This window comes from Symsagittifera roscoffensis, chromosome 10 (genome assembly GCF_963678635.1).
Source record: "Symsagittifera roscoffensis chromosome 10, txSymRosc1.1, whole genome shotgun sequence".
Lineage (NCBI taxonomy): Eukaryota > Metazoa > Xenacoelomorpha > Acoela > Convolutidae > Symsagittifera > Symsagittifera roscoffensis.
The window spans coordinates 34,161,253-34,176,868 of NC_087071.1; positions in this window are offsets into that span (position 1 = coordinate 34,161,253).

The following is a 15,616-nucleotide window of genomic DNA, read 5'->3' on the forward strand; positions in this document are numbered from 1 at the left end:
TGTACCCGATGCAGAAGCTGATGCGCAACAAAGGGAAAAAGTTCGAATGGAACGATGAGGCACAAGTTGCTTTCGAGAACATAAAGCGGGAACTGTGCGAAGCGCCAGTGCTGGGCATGCCTACAGAAAAGGGCATGTATGTTCTTGACACAGACGCATCGGTGGTGGCCATCTCAGGAATATTGCATCAAGAGCAAGAATGGAACGGAAGAACAGTCCTCCGTCCCATTGCATACGGCAGCAAAGTCTTGAGTGACACAGAGATGAAATATGGCGCACCAAAAGCAGAAATGTTTGCAGTAGTTACCTTCGTGGAGAAGTACCGTGCATACTTGGGGAGCGCTCCTTTCAAGTTACGCGTGGACAACAGAGCGTTATCCTGGTTGAAGACCTACTCGATGGATCAGAGTTATATTGGTAGATGGATAGTAAGACTGGATGGCTACCATATGATAATCGAACACAGGATGCGTGATAAACATCAGAATGCTGACAGTCTCAGCAAGAAAACTGAATTCTATGAAAGATTGGAGCAGAAGCAGGCCAATCAGGCGGAAGTAAAGGAGGGATTCTCGTTTCTGGACAAAGAAACTTATGAAGCGCTTCCCTTAACGAGATGGTTGGATAAGTCTGGACATCCAATTCCAGGGCATCCTGAGTTACCTGTAGAGAAAGCAGCTGAGATAAAGATCCTGTCCAAGGAGGATCCACTCCCATTAGATTTGTTGCTGCGCTCGAACCTGGTCCAGCAAGAACTCTCTCGCATGAATATAAACAGCCTCTCATTACTGGATAAAACGGTGCAAGTCACACCACAAGTAATGCGGATGCTGGGTGGATTTTTAGAAAGAGAAGTGACCAGAGATGACCCCGAGTGGACAGCAGCAGGGGCATCGCTAACAGTCAGGGAGAAAGTAAAGATCATGCCGTCCAGACGACAACACGAAGAGAACGAGAGGGATTGTAGGACAATAGTTCAGCAACTAGTATCCTCAATACCCCAAGAGATTTTAACCAGTACTTCTTACGGACAGAAAGAACAGGAGAGCGGCAACCAAAAGAAAACTGTCACCTTTGTGGACCGAGAGGAAGAGGGTGAACTTGTAGAACAAAATCTGCTGCAAGACTATTTGTCCGGGGAGAAGGATAAAGAGAAAGATCAAAGATCACAGGTTCAACACCCGGCACAAGAAAATTTGTCCGGGGAGTCCGAGATAGACGAGAAAATTCCTGAAGAGAAACAGGACCTAGAGAACAAGGTTTTGTCCGGGGAGTTCAGATGGATGCGAAGGAGGTACAGACATGATCTGGAAGAGCGTGCAGTCTCCAGCACAACACCTTCGACGGATGATGAATCCCAAAACTCAGGAATGGACACCTATTCCGACAGGAATTCGACTTCGGGATCCGAACTGTCAGAACTGGCAATACTCACGCTACTAGTGGAAACTCGGGCGAGAGACCTGGACAGAGAGGTGTACCAGGATCCTGACAGTGATCGCTACCTAATACCAAGCGAAAGAGTCTTTGACAACGCAGCGGATGACTTAGAAACGATAGCGGTATCGAAACGTTCGATAAGCCTGTTGCCACAGAAAGAGGTAGTCAGGACTGATCTTCAGCCGTTTCAGCAAGAAACACAACCGTTGGCGAAGATTTGGTGCGTTAAGATGGAAGAAGACACACATCAGCCCAACGAGCTGAACAGTCAGATGAGAGTCATGAAGACGTACTTGAAGGCGAGATACAGACTCTCGGACCTTCTAAGGGCGCAGAGAAATGATCGCATGACAAGCAACCTAAAAAGGTGGATAGAAAACGGTGCACCTGACAAAGGTGACCTGGAAGAAGACAGCTATAGGATCCTGAGAAAATACTTCATGCAGAAGGAGGGGAGGTTATATCTGAACAAGGACGGGATCGTGGCTTGCAGGAGAAGAGAAGAAGACAAGGTCTTATACAAATATAACGCGATAGTGTTGCCGCAACTCTATCAGACAGAACTATTATTCAGGTCGCATGATCAGATGGGCCATCAAGGGATCGACAAAGTGTATCAGAGGATTCTGAAGCGATTTGAGTGGCCTGGGATGAAAAAGGCATGCGAGAAATGGGTGACAGCATGTCTGTCATGCCAACAGGTCAAGGATCCTAGGAAGTTGCGATTTCCTTTACAATCAATTGAGTCGTCTGAATTCAACGAGGTGGTGCAGATAGATCACCAGAAGATATGCATGACAGACAGACAGCGGTTACAACCAAGTCTTGGTCATGATAGATCACTTCACGAAGTATGCAGAGGCCGTGCCCTGCATAACTGCCTCGGCGGAAGAGACATGCGACCACCTGATCAATACGTGGATAGCAAGACACGGATGTCCAATGACGTTTCAATCGGACAATGGAACGGCTTTCGTAGGCGAGCTTACGAAAGAGCTTATGAGACGGTCACAAGTCGCTCAGGCTCACTCCACGACATACCACCCTCAGACGAATGGCTTAGTGGAAAGACAGAATAGGACGTTAGTGTCGATGCTGAGGGTATATTGTTCCAGGTACATGACCGATTGGGACAGATACCTTCCACAGGTGATGGGAGCTTATAATAGCACGCAACACTCCACCACTGGGGTCAGTCCACACATGATGCTGACGGGACACGAGAAGTCTTTACCCTTGACATTCTTCTACCCAGAATATGAGGGGAAGAAAACATCTCCACAGGTTTACGTGAGGGATGTGATCAGACGTCAACAGGAGTTGAACGATCTGTGTAGACGAAATACTCAGCAAGCACAGGCAAGGCAGAGGAAAAGATTCGACAAGAAAGCAGCTGGTGCAAAGGCTTACTCGGTGGGAGACTACGTATGGGTATTTCAGAACGTTATACCACCGAAAGGAACAAAGAAGCTTCTAAAAAAGTGGAGGGGACCCTTCATGATTACAGAGGTGCACCAAGAGGGACGTTTTTATAGACTGAGTACTGGCCGAGCCGCCCACTACGAGAACATCAAGCCACACAATCCATCGACAGAAGACTGGTGTATACCTGCAGACATGGAAGAAGGGGATTATCTAATGATGGATCCTGCTTGTGAGGTCAATGAAAAAGGCACCAGGGAGAAGAACGATGGAAACGAAATCGTAGAGGAAGGTACGGATATACCGCTGGACCTGGATCCAAACGAAAAGATCGAGGCGGATGATGAAACCTTACCCTACGCAGAAGAGGATTGGCAAGATCCCGAACAAACAGAGGTTCCCAAGAACTTGGAAGCAGACCTTCCGTTCACGATGCAGACTCGACAAGGCGACGGGAAAAGACCTAGAAAGAAATACAACCGTTACGGTGACGACTATGTAGTAGACAAGATAGATCTGAAAAAGATAGTGGAAGAAGTGGTAGGTCTAGAGAGCATAACATTCTCACAAGACATTGACATAGTGGATGATCACGACCAGGAATGGATCGAGGACAGATCGAAACCCGAAGTAGATTTCGATGAGGAGCAATCGGAGTCCAACAGAGATGATCTCACAAATCTGCGAGTCTTGGAGTGGCTGAACGAAATGACATCAGATCCTAAAGAGACCAGCGTCACAATTCAAGATGTGGATCGTGAAAGAGCGAAATACATTAAGACGGAGCGAGATGATCCTTCTTGGGCTGCCCAGGAAGGACAACTCCTCATTCCAGCTTGTAACCTCGACTTAATATCCGGTATGCGATCGACGGGGACGCCGATGGATATTTTTGTCCGGGGAGTGGGGGTAGGACTTACCCACACTGAAAACTTGATAATAAAAAAATTGAGAATAGCAAGAGAGACAGGAGACTTAGAAGCAGAAACAGGCGAAGAACCTAAGAAACCTGACATAGGCAGGGTAGTTGAGTCATATTTTAACTTACCAAATGAATATTCAAGTAACATAGTACTAACAGATAGCGATTTCATACTCACAGACAGAACATGTGCGATAGCGATCACCGCAGACATGAGTTTTAGGACAGCGCTAGCGGCAGATTTTAAGAGAGAATACAAAAACGTGGAATTCCTTTGGAAGCAAAGACCAGGGATAGGGGGCGTAGCAGCCTTACCCCCGGCGGTGTCGCAGATACCGGGAAAGTACTTATGCTTCTTGGTAACGAGGGCGACAGAGAAGCAGCACGTGGACCCGGAAAATCTAGTCTTGTCTTTGACGAGGCTGAGGGACTTCCTTGTGGAAATGGACGTGAAGGAACTTTCGCTTCCAGTGTACGATCCAAATAGAGGAAGACTGCATCCTCGGGAATTGTACGCGCTCGTACACGTGATATTCTCTGATACAAACATACAAGTGTATCTACATAAGAAATATTACTTAAGTATAGGCTGAGTGATGTGCGAGAGGGTGTTAGGCCAAAGACCAAGTTACATGTAATATGTGATATGTGTGTTATGTTATGTTATGTTATGTTAGGTGTTGAGCTATTAAGGTCATGGGTAAGTAGGGGTTAGTGACCATGAACAACTTTTAAATGACGATTTTGGGAATAGATCCAAAGTTTGGACTGTCCAATCTTAGGTCGTATTCCAAAATTTTAGAAACCAATTGATTTTAATAAATTTTAGGATAAATATCTTTTTACCTGAACTGTTTTTAAGCAAATTTAGTTTTAACGATGTGTGTTAAGGTGAAATTGACAAGTGTGACATTCGTGATTTCTTTTCTAGATCCTGATTGATCATTTAATTACTCATTTGAGTCAAAACTTGAAATCGAAATCAAATCAAACTTGAGAAGAATAGAATGGACAACTTCAACCTAGATGAATTGATGGACCTGGCAGAGGCATATGTAGGACCGATGGTAGATGCGATCTATCGTCGGCTGATTGAACGAGACTTCGCTCTGGAGGACCCAGAGGTGGTCATGTTGCTGACCTCCCTGATCAATATCTTGGGGCACGACAACCGTGGGGACCGCCCCACGGAAGTCCTGTTGATGGCAGCCTATGGAGAAAGAGGAGTACTAGACCGCCCGAACATGAGAGTGATGAGGTGGAGAAACGGGGCTCTCTCAGGGAGTGACTTGGCGAATGAGCCTGGGTTGGGAAGTTCTAGGACTTACCAACCAGGTGAGATGCCAATGCCCTCCAAGCCTAAACCTGGGCTGACGAGAATGCATAGAGAAATGAACAGCGAGGCGACCTCGTCTGGTCCACCACTGAGAGCAGCTGTGCCACCAAAAAGGGCGAAAGTAACGCAGAAGGTTCAGACGAACCAAACCATGCAAGATCTGGACGAGATGAACGATCATCTGAAGAGAACGGAGAAGGAGTTGAACGATATGACGAAGACCATGCTGGCGATGGAGGAAGACCGGGATGTGTGGAGAAAGTTGTTTGAAGACTGCAACAAAAAGCAAGGTCAAGAGATCGAACGCTTGAGGCAGGAGTACAAAGAGCGATCGGAGCAGGCGGCGTTGACCACAGCCGTGGAGAAAGTGATACCTGCAAGGGATATTCCTCGTGGGCAGTCCCCGATGGAGCTCTTGACACCTCGAGAAATGAGTCAAACAACGGAGACACGGCTTCCAGCAGAGACGAATCGAGTAACAATCCCGGATCCTAGTGACACCTTGGGTGATCCCGTCGTAGAACAGACAGTGAGAAAACTGATAGAGACAGCTGGACGATTGGTCGCTAACAAGAATGCACCAGGTTCCGGGGTGACTGCACCCTATGGAACGATTTACGATACGGGCAGAGTACAACTCTCCCAGACAGTAATCAGACAAGGGATAAGTGACGTGACGCCACTCAGGGGGAGTTCGAGAATCCCAGAGAGAAAAGTAAGGAAGATGCCAGCGAAGAAAGTATCTCGCGTAATAGACGTGCAGAAGAATAATCAATTGAAGTATAGTTTCACGGGAGTTCCGGAGACAGATCCGAGAGCCTGCTTCAATCGAGCTACCTGGAGCCCGGCTGTGAACCTCTCGGGACCACCACTCGGGACATCACACCTGATTTTGGGAGACAGCTTAGTCCGAGTGCTAACGAATTTGAGGACCTCATGGGTCACCACGGTGATGGCCTTTGGAGGCGCGACAATTGCCCAATTATACCGGATGGTAGAGCTGATGAATCCCGGGAGGATACCCAGTGTGATGATATTAGTTGGGACGAATGATATCTCCAGAGGATCAGACGAGCAGGAAGCACTGTGGGAATCAATGATGGTGTGTTTGTTCACCACTCTCTGGCAGAAGTTCAGTTGCGCGGTACTGACCGTTTGCACGGTGCCAATGAACGCAAGAAGCCTGACAGCATCAGGAAGATGGCACAACGAGGGAGTCATGAGATGGAACAACATCTTAAGAAACCTAGCAAATCGAAATGCCGGAAGAATGATCCTTATGGACATTGAACACGAATTGAGAGCCATGGAGCAAGCCAGACTGACTTCGGATGGCATCCACTTTGACACAAACGAGAGAACAATTGCGGAAATTATATTGTCTAAAAGATTTAGATCTTTTTGAGACAATGTGCAAAGTTCTAAACATTCCGATGGAAGTGAAGAAGATATGGGCAAGAAAACGATTGATGCCATGGTTCAGAGCTAACATGACTGCGTGGTTGTACGAGTATGCGAAAAAGCATATGTCGAAGCATGGCAGAGTGTACAGTGAATATCAGCTGGACATTGAGGCAGGAGCTTTCAAGCGAGCTTTCGTGACTCATCGGAATGCAGTGACCACCGCTGTGAAAAGAATTTCCAGAACGAGTGAGCGTGGTGGAAATGAGAAAGCAGAGATGCTGAAAGAAGATCTGGAGAGAAACGTGACGTTGTGTCTCCACAACAGCTTCTGTAGAAACAGAGAATCCAACGTGGATCCTCTACCTTGTTGTAAACAGAGGGTAGAAGAGCAGAAGTGTTGGAGGACGGCTTCCAACAGCGTCAGGATAGTCAACGACGTGCGTGCTACAAGACACGGAAACCGAAAGTGCGGAGTCAGCATCGCAGGACGAGGAAATGGAACATTGATGAATGGTCGAGAAAACAAGAGGCAACAAGAAAGAAAGTTAGAAGAATCTAGAAGTTTTAGAACTTCTAAACGACGAAAAAAGAAGAGAACAAAGAAATGATGAAGAAAAAATAAAACTCAGAATTGTTTTATGTGTGTGAAAAACTCAAGTGAGAAACCAAGCAACCAAGTTGTAATTGAAAACTGAAACATTTTGTTGAGTTCGGAAATTGTTGCATTTATAAATTTGCATTTTGATTTTAGCAGAAGTGGCTTTAGAGACACTTATTATTTATTTAGAAAGGCTTAAGAGAAGAGTATATTTAAATATTCCAGCCTGCATGATTGTTTTTAATCACTTAGGAAAACTGATCACTTTGTGGTGATATGAAAGACTTGAGTAACCTCTTGAAGAGGGAGGTTGGTACATTGTTCTTTCTAATCACAAAGTTTCTTAGTTTTAATATTCAGGACAATAAACAAGCAAGATTTCCGAAGGGAAGAAGCATAGTAGGATAATTTTAGCTTGTTGGTTGGCAGGACTGTCCTGCAAGCCAACAACTTTTAAATCTAAGAGAAAAAGTTTTAATCGGGACATAGACACTGGAAGTCAGAAAACATGTTTTATCTTAGGTCATTTTCTCAATGTGCAGATTAATGAAAGAATTTGAAGGCTATAGTGATGTAGTATGATGCCATTTATATTCTGCAGTGAGTTGATATGACGTGGGTAAAAGTAATTCCGTGCATTTTGTAAATTCTGTTCGATGGCACTGTAACCATTTTATGAACATTGCGCGATTCAATGAGGACATTGACCGGACTGTCCGGGGAGTATGTGACATTCGACCAGAATGGCCAAAATGCAGTCTCTGCAGAATTCGGTATTTTAGCAGCAAGCCTTCCGAATTGGCGATTTAGAACGGATAAGGACGTTATTTGAACGATTGGCCAAACGGTGAAGGCTAGAAGATATTGGAATTCTAAATTTTAAATTTTCGAAATGATGACGTAACATTTCTGAGAAATGTTAAAACGGCCATTTTAGCTAAAATAGCAGAAAGAAACAGAACAACTTTTATCTGCGATTACGAACAGTACGAAATCGAGACTAAAAAACAACAACGAACTACCGAACAGCAGAGGACGTTCCGAGTTGCAACTATTGTGCTGTTACAATAGTTGCAGGGCCGTTGCGAACAACGGTGAAGGGTGAAAACCAGCCCTCCGAGTTAGCGTGAACCTGAGGTTAAGGAGCTTGATTCGCCGGATTCAAGAATCCGGAAGGGTCTCGGGACGGGAACTTTTATGAACTTGTATTGAATTTTAGCATCCTGTCATGTCCTGACTTGAATTTAACTGATATTTAGATTCGTTTTGACAAGAATGAGGAGCTAGGAGTTGGGGGAAAGGGTTGATCCATCTTCGATGGAGATGATGATTTTTATCTACTGAACAAAAACAATAGTAATATAATAAGTAGTAGCCCTGCTTTTAGGAGTGACCTCGTGGTCTGGGGATACTGAGACCCAGCCATGAGCTCACTAATTTTGCATGTAATTCAGTTAATTTGAGCGTTCTGGTCGAAGCCGGGGAACAGTAACGTTTTTGTCAGCCTGATGTAAGAAAGACCACCGAAAAGTACTGGCTTGGCAGAGACGGTGAAAAACATGCAAAGCTCTGTTTAGGCGCTAGCCAGTCGTCTTAAGACTTAGTTTTGTTATCCGTCGATATGTATCTTCCGGGCGAATGTTACATCCATTGGAGATGGATTGACCCTTTCCTTTCTCTATCTACTCATGCTCTGAAATATCAAATAATATCGGTGTTTAATTGATCTCTAGGACATTACAGCAGCTGTTATAGTTAGTTTACCCAGTCCCTTCACATATAACAGTCTCTGGGGGACCAAGCCTCCACTCCCGTGATTTTCTTGAGATAACACTCTTATCTCCTATATTTCGTGTCCCGGGAGGGTTCCGTGGTATTTCTCTTCCCCCCACTGAAGCCTCCGTCTCCACAAATATCTGTCGCTAAGGTCCTTATCGTGTGTTCTTGCCACGATAAGAGGCTCCGTAATTTTCCTGTCTCTGACACAACTGTTCGTCACAATTTCTATCGTTGTTCTGTTTTTTCGTCTTTTTTCTTCAAAATGGCCGTCTTTTTTCTATTTCTCAGAAATGTTCTCCTTCAAATCGAAATTTTAAAAATAAAAATTCCAGAACATTCTGACCCTCCGTCGCAACACTTTTCTGTTCATAAGGCCTTTCGTCACTCTTTTTTATGTCACGGGAAGGTTGTGCTGTGTCATCCGGCAGAATGGCACATACTCCCCGGACAAGTCTCCATCAATGTCCCTATTGATCGCACAACAACGGGTTATCGTCAAGTAGGTATCCAGTTTTCTGTAACCAATCTTACAAATCGCATAAGAAAATGAAATTTATCTACTCCACCTCAACTCACTACGTGTTCACAAATGGCATCGTACTACATCTCACTGCCTTTCAACATTTTCACAAAATTTACACCATGAGGAGTGTCCTAGATAAAATTTCTTTTCTGACTACTTACGTCATCTTGCCATAAAACTTCTTTTCGCTTCTGATTAAAAAGTGGGACGTGGCACGGCCACGCACCCGTTAAAATTAACTTAACTTCACTCACCAAGTATAATTAGTCATTTATGCCGTCCTTTCAATATTAAAACTAAGAAACTCTGTGGCTAGGAAAGTTATTGAGTTACCCACCCTTCTCTAGCGAGTTTACTCAAACTTACCATGTCGCCACACAGTGAATTTGTGTCTCACACAGGTTAAAAACTTCAGTCGTGAATAAATAGGTAAATATACTCACCTATGCTCCTTATATACATACATAGATAGTAGCAACTAAAATCAACAATTTCAACAATTTTAACAATTGCAACATTTTCAAAGTTTGGTCTGACCAAACTAAATCAAAACAAAAAGTTTAACAAGTTCAATAATCAAAACTTGGTTGATTTGTTCAAGTTTTTACACACAAAGACAATCAAGTTTTTTCTCCTTCTCTTCTCTTCTTCTGTCATCTTCATTCCATCATTTCTCCATCCTGATGTTCAGCGTCACTGTCTTCCAGAACTTTCTCTAACATGTCCAGAGAGTTGCGGGCCGTGCCCCAACCCTCCTGTTCCAACAGCCTCGGTTTGCAACAAGGTAGCAAGTCCACATTCATCTTCTGCTCCCGGTTCCTGCAAAAGCTGTTATGAAGACATAGGCTCACGTTTCGTTCTAGATCAGCTCTTAAGACCTCTTTCTTTTCATTTTCAGTAACACAAGGCGCTCCAGCTACTCGCTTCACCGCCGTGGTGACCGCGTTTCTATGCGTCAGGAAAGCTCTCTTATAGGCTCCTGGTCCTATGTCTAGCTGGAAAGATTGATAGGCTTCCGTGTTCCTTGACATGTGACGCTTCGCGCGTTCATACATCCAAGATGTCATCACTGCACGGAACCAAGGCATCAATCTTTGCCTTGACCATATTCTTTCGATGGCTTTAGGTATTCTCAGAACCTTGCAGGTGGTTCTGAAAAGATCCAATTCACTACTCATTTTCACGTTGCTCAGCTGTTCAGGAGTCGGCATGGCCGTCTCCTGCTCATTTGTGTCCGCATAAGCCTCCAACCATCTCACTGCTAGCATGGCGCTAACCACCACGATTGACACTGGTTGATTCTGATCGGGCAACCCCGTGGAGTACAACTCCTCCACGTCCCATATTAGGATCAGATTCCCGCGTTTGGGGTACCACAACGTCTGCGCTAAGCAGTGGCAAGGATACTCCCCATGGGTTCTCACTATGTTCCTTCGGGTCCGATACCCTGAGGCTCCCAGCAACGGTTCCACTTCCATCAGGATTCTATGTAGATCGTCTTTCTCTTCTATGGTGGGGAATTCAGTGGGTAACGCTCCACTCGCTTTCTGCTTCTGGAACTCACTCACGTTGCCTTCGTTCAGTATCATGAACTCTTCACCCACAACGTCTTGCAACTCGCCTTCGGATCTCTTCGGGACTGCCCGAAAGATCTTTGCCAACAAGTCATATGACCTTTCTGACATTCTGGCCAACCTCACGCACTTTGGCACAGAGAAAAGTTGGTCAACCAACACCTGTTGCGTCCTCGCATCCATCACCACCATGTGCGTGGGATACTTGCTATTACAGTATGGCGCGGAGCTTGAACCCACCATATATTTTGAACCAGTAGGTCTGTGATAGGCTTCACTATCCTTCAGATTCATTTCATTCTCTAGGGCTTCTCGCCAGCCTCCAATCTTTTGCTCTGTCTGTAATGCTCCAGGAAATATCTCTACGCTGAGGGACGTCACTAGCTCATGGGCACGCTCCAAGCGCTCGAGCTATTCTATCGAACTCGTCATGCTACAAAATCCCAAGGCTGTGATCAGGTTTACGTCCGTCACCCCATGGCAGTCCGCGACCAATTCCATGGCACTCTTATCTGACATGCTTAATCTTCCATACAATCGTGCCAGTTGTCGATGCTGCTCGCTCAGCGTAATCAGGCAGTGTCCCATGTTACAAACATGTCCTTCCATCCCACTGTGTTGAGCCAAGCATGTGCCTTGCTTCAACCAATTACTCGATGTACCTTCCTCGGACAGCTCCGTGGACGGGTTGCTCTTCTTCTTCATCAATCTCATGCTCAGCAGGTGATGTATCATGGCCAGATCATGTAAACTCGCATCATCATCCCTTTCCAACATGACATCCGCGGTCATGTCCCAGATTAAGCCTGCGTTAGGATGGGGACACCAGGAAGGCTTCATGAGTTCCCACATCACTACTAGACTGGTTTTCAAGGGACCGTCCCAAGAACCACAATCAAAACTCACTTGCCCTTTTAGCTCGGGAATCGAGGGTTCGACTACTCGTTCCTCCAAAATAATTCCCAGCTTGGGTTGTTCCACCATCAGCATTCCGATCTCCTTAATTCGTTCAACCCAGAAGTTGAGCACTGTGACTTGCTCGTAGTCGAAGTATGCTTCCCTGGCTTCTTCGTTCACGAAGGGATTATACGCCATCCCTGGTATGCCAGACACGTATTGGAACGACTTCAGTCTCCCTAGTGTTGCAAACTCTTTTTGTCCTCTGACCGCTTCAATCAAGTCTCGACTCACTTTCAATTCTTTGTTGGAGTATCTTCTCACTTCTTCCAACTTGCGATAGCTTTCCATATCATTCGACTCCTTGCTTGGCACGGTCAATGGCATGTCCTGATATAGCTCTAGGAGTGCCCTAAGGAAGTTCCTTTCGCAATCAACTCCCTTTTGCCGAATGATCTTTATACATTCTCCCAACACAGGAGTGGGGATGCGATCCACCACGAACCTGACAAAGCAAAGGGCATCCTTTCGCTTAGCCCATGCTATCGCTGAATCGTCTTTTGAGATCAATGCTCGTTGGGCTTCCATCAATTCTAGCTCCTGTTCTCGTGATTTCAAGTCATTACTGGCTTCATACTCCGCCTTTTTGATGCCTATCAAGCACCAAGCCAGTCGTACTTGCAGATCAGTTCTCACGCAAGGATGAGCCAGGTATGCTGCCACAGCCGCAGGTGCATTCATCGTCTCATCGAAGTATTTCTGGAGGGCCGCCCTCCAAGAAATCTCTAGCAGTTTTTCCAATCCAATTTCGTTCGCTTCTGATGACATTACTGTCCCATACTCTTTTCGATTGAAGTTAGAGTTCTCCGTAAGCCCCTTCAAATAATCTTGCATGGCTCGCTTCTCGCTCCAAGCCATCAGGTGCCCTCTCGCGGAGTTCCTCGCTTTCAACATCTCCACATAACCCCCTGCCGGATCTCCCATGTGGACCGATTCCGGCACAGTTATTCGACTGTACTCGACCACGTCGAGTTGTCCTTCCAGTTTCAACTTGGCCATGTTGATTCGCGAGGGCCTGTAATCTTCAAGTCCTCCAGATCCACATTGACTGATTACTTCCATTTCTAACTTAGTGTCTGCCAGGGTTCGCGCCGTCTTCTTCGACCTTGTGGCGGTTACGGTCAGACCTGCCAAGAGCATAGGGGGTATCAGATTCTCTTTTTCTCCCCCTGTCAGCGTTGTACTATCTCCCTGCCCGCTCTCGCCTGAACGACCTGCGCTCGTTAAAGAGGTCACCACTGCGTTGGCTCTTGACTTCACCACTCTCGGGTTCATGGCTCGACTTCCTGTCTTCCCTTTTAGTCGCTTCAGCCCTTTCCTGGCTCGTCTGACAGGTAATTTCTTTGCAACATTCTGATCATCGGCACTGTCTTCTGTTACTGACTCGGTCAGAACATCCGACTCCATGGAGCTCACTATTTTCTCCAGGACCTCACGCATAATGGGTTGGTTCAATCCCACCTTCATTATGGACTGCGTCCCATATCGTCTTATCACGTCCCAAGATTTCTCCATGAAGTTTACTCGGCTCCAGATTGCTCCTGTCTTGCCTTCCAACTCCATTTGATATCTTTCCCATTCTTCTTCTGGCAATGTGCTGAGGAACGATATCTTCATTGACTCTTCGATTTTCCTCCTCCTTGGTGACTCATAAAGCAGTTTCTGCGGATCCCTGCTTCGGCACTCTCTAGCCTGGCTTATTGGGTCCATCGGAGATAGGTCGGCTGACGCCTCCTTTGTAGGAGACATGAAGGACGATGGTGCCATTAACAACAAACTCCCATCGACTTCCCCATCGTCATCTTCACTGAACCGGTACTCCAGCAAGTCCCTTTCCAACGCTCCTAGATCGGTCTCTCCCGATTTCTCCGTCTTGCTTCCGGTCCCATCATCGTTATCGTCCTGATCCATCAATTCATCGTCGTCCGCATCAGGTTTCGGCCTAGGTCCCGAGGGTCCTTGTCGTGCGTCTGCGCCCGAATCCGGCCGAGCCGGTACGGCCATGTCTCCTGCATGATAAAACAATTCTTCATCGACCAGGAACTCTACCAACTCCTCGCCGTGTGGGGCCAGGTCTTCTATCGTTACATATGAGCCTCCTCTGCTCTCTCTTGCCACTTCTTGCATCACCACCTTCGCTTCTCCTGACCACTTCAGTCTCGATAAGTCATCCGCGGAAGAATACACTTCGTTCCACGTTTCAGCCGAGACCTCCGGTCTCCTGGAGGGTAGTGCTTTGATCTTCTTCCTGCTCCAGGCATCGGGGAATGAGAAGTCGAACGTATGCGCGGCAGCGACGTTCCAGCTGATGAAGCGCGGCTCCATCCCTCCACTCCACTTCAGCATTCTCTTCTCCGCGTCACGAGCTGCTCCGATACGAGGGGCAATGATGGGAGATGTGACTCCCAACAACATCCTCCTTATCGGTGGATATCGATGGCATTGGTCCGGCAGCGGCCTGGACCCAGGAAGCCATGTTTGTTGATTCTCTTTTGCATGGGCATAGGCTCCCGGCAATTGAGGTACTACCACAGCCTCTCCTGTATCTTTCACCACTGGTCTCAGATTCCAGAGTTTTGGGTTGAACTGGATGTGGGACAGATCCTCACGACCCATTCGGCATTTGAAGTGGTTGTTGAAATCCATCAACACCCAACCTGGCTCTGCTATTCTTCCGAACAGCCTATCATCGCTAGCCAGCTTTCTCAGTTCACTCTGCTCTACCCAATTCAGCACGGAACAATCCACTACTGAGACCAGGTTGACGTACAACACTGAATTCCTGTACGCTTTAACTTGCACATCCGGGAACGCAAAGGACATTACCGGTCCATACACCACTGTGACGAATTCCCTCAGTCCGTGGACCAGAGCCAACGGATCAATCCGCATCATGACAGCTAAGTCTGTTAGTAAGGGCATGCCACAATACTGTTTACATTCGCTTGCGTTCGTCGCCACATTGTCCTCTCCTGTTACGCTTCTGTTCTGTTGCAGGAGGTATTGAAGTAGGAGAGTCCTCCAGTCTTTCATCTTCTTGAGCGAGGCGGTTTCCAACAGTGCATTGAACTCACGACTGGGTCCCTGCAGTTGTTCAGGGTAACGCAATAGCACAAGCAAGTCTCCCAGTCGACCATAGGTCATGGCAATCAGGGTCAAGAGTCCATCCAACCTCAAATCGGCCAACGCTTGGGTAAAGAGGTTTGCCGGTCCTTTCACAAAGTTTTCATGACCAAATGTCACGTATAAGGCTAACACCAGGCCAATCGACAACTTCCTGATGTCTTTGACAAAACTCGCGATCAGGTTCCTAGATGCCCTCGGATAGCACGTCGATAGGAAAGATGGCGTCCATCCCACTCCCATTCCGCCCAAGATAGCATCCGATCGTTCGTACTGTGCTTTCGTGGCCAGCACGTCCGCTTGGAACTTGTCCAGCGACATCGTATTCACGTCTTGCATCAGCTTCAACATCTTGCCTCCAGCCAACTCCCGGGCATCAAGTAGACTCTTCAAATACGCGTGTATCTCTTTAATTATTGCCGGCGCATACTCAAACGCGTCTTCACCCAAGGTGCACAGCCTCGGTGACAGATACAACCATATGTTGTTGTGTGGCTTCGTACGCAAAGCCATTGCCATGAGGTCCTCCTCTGCTGAC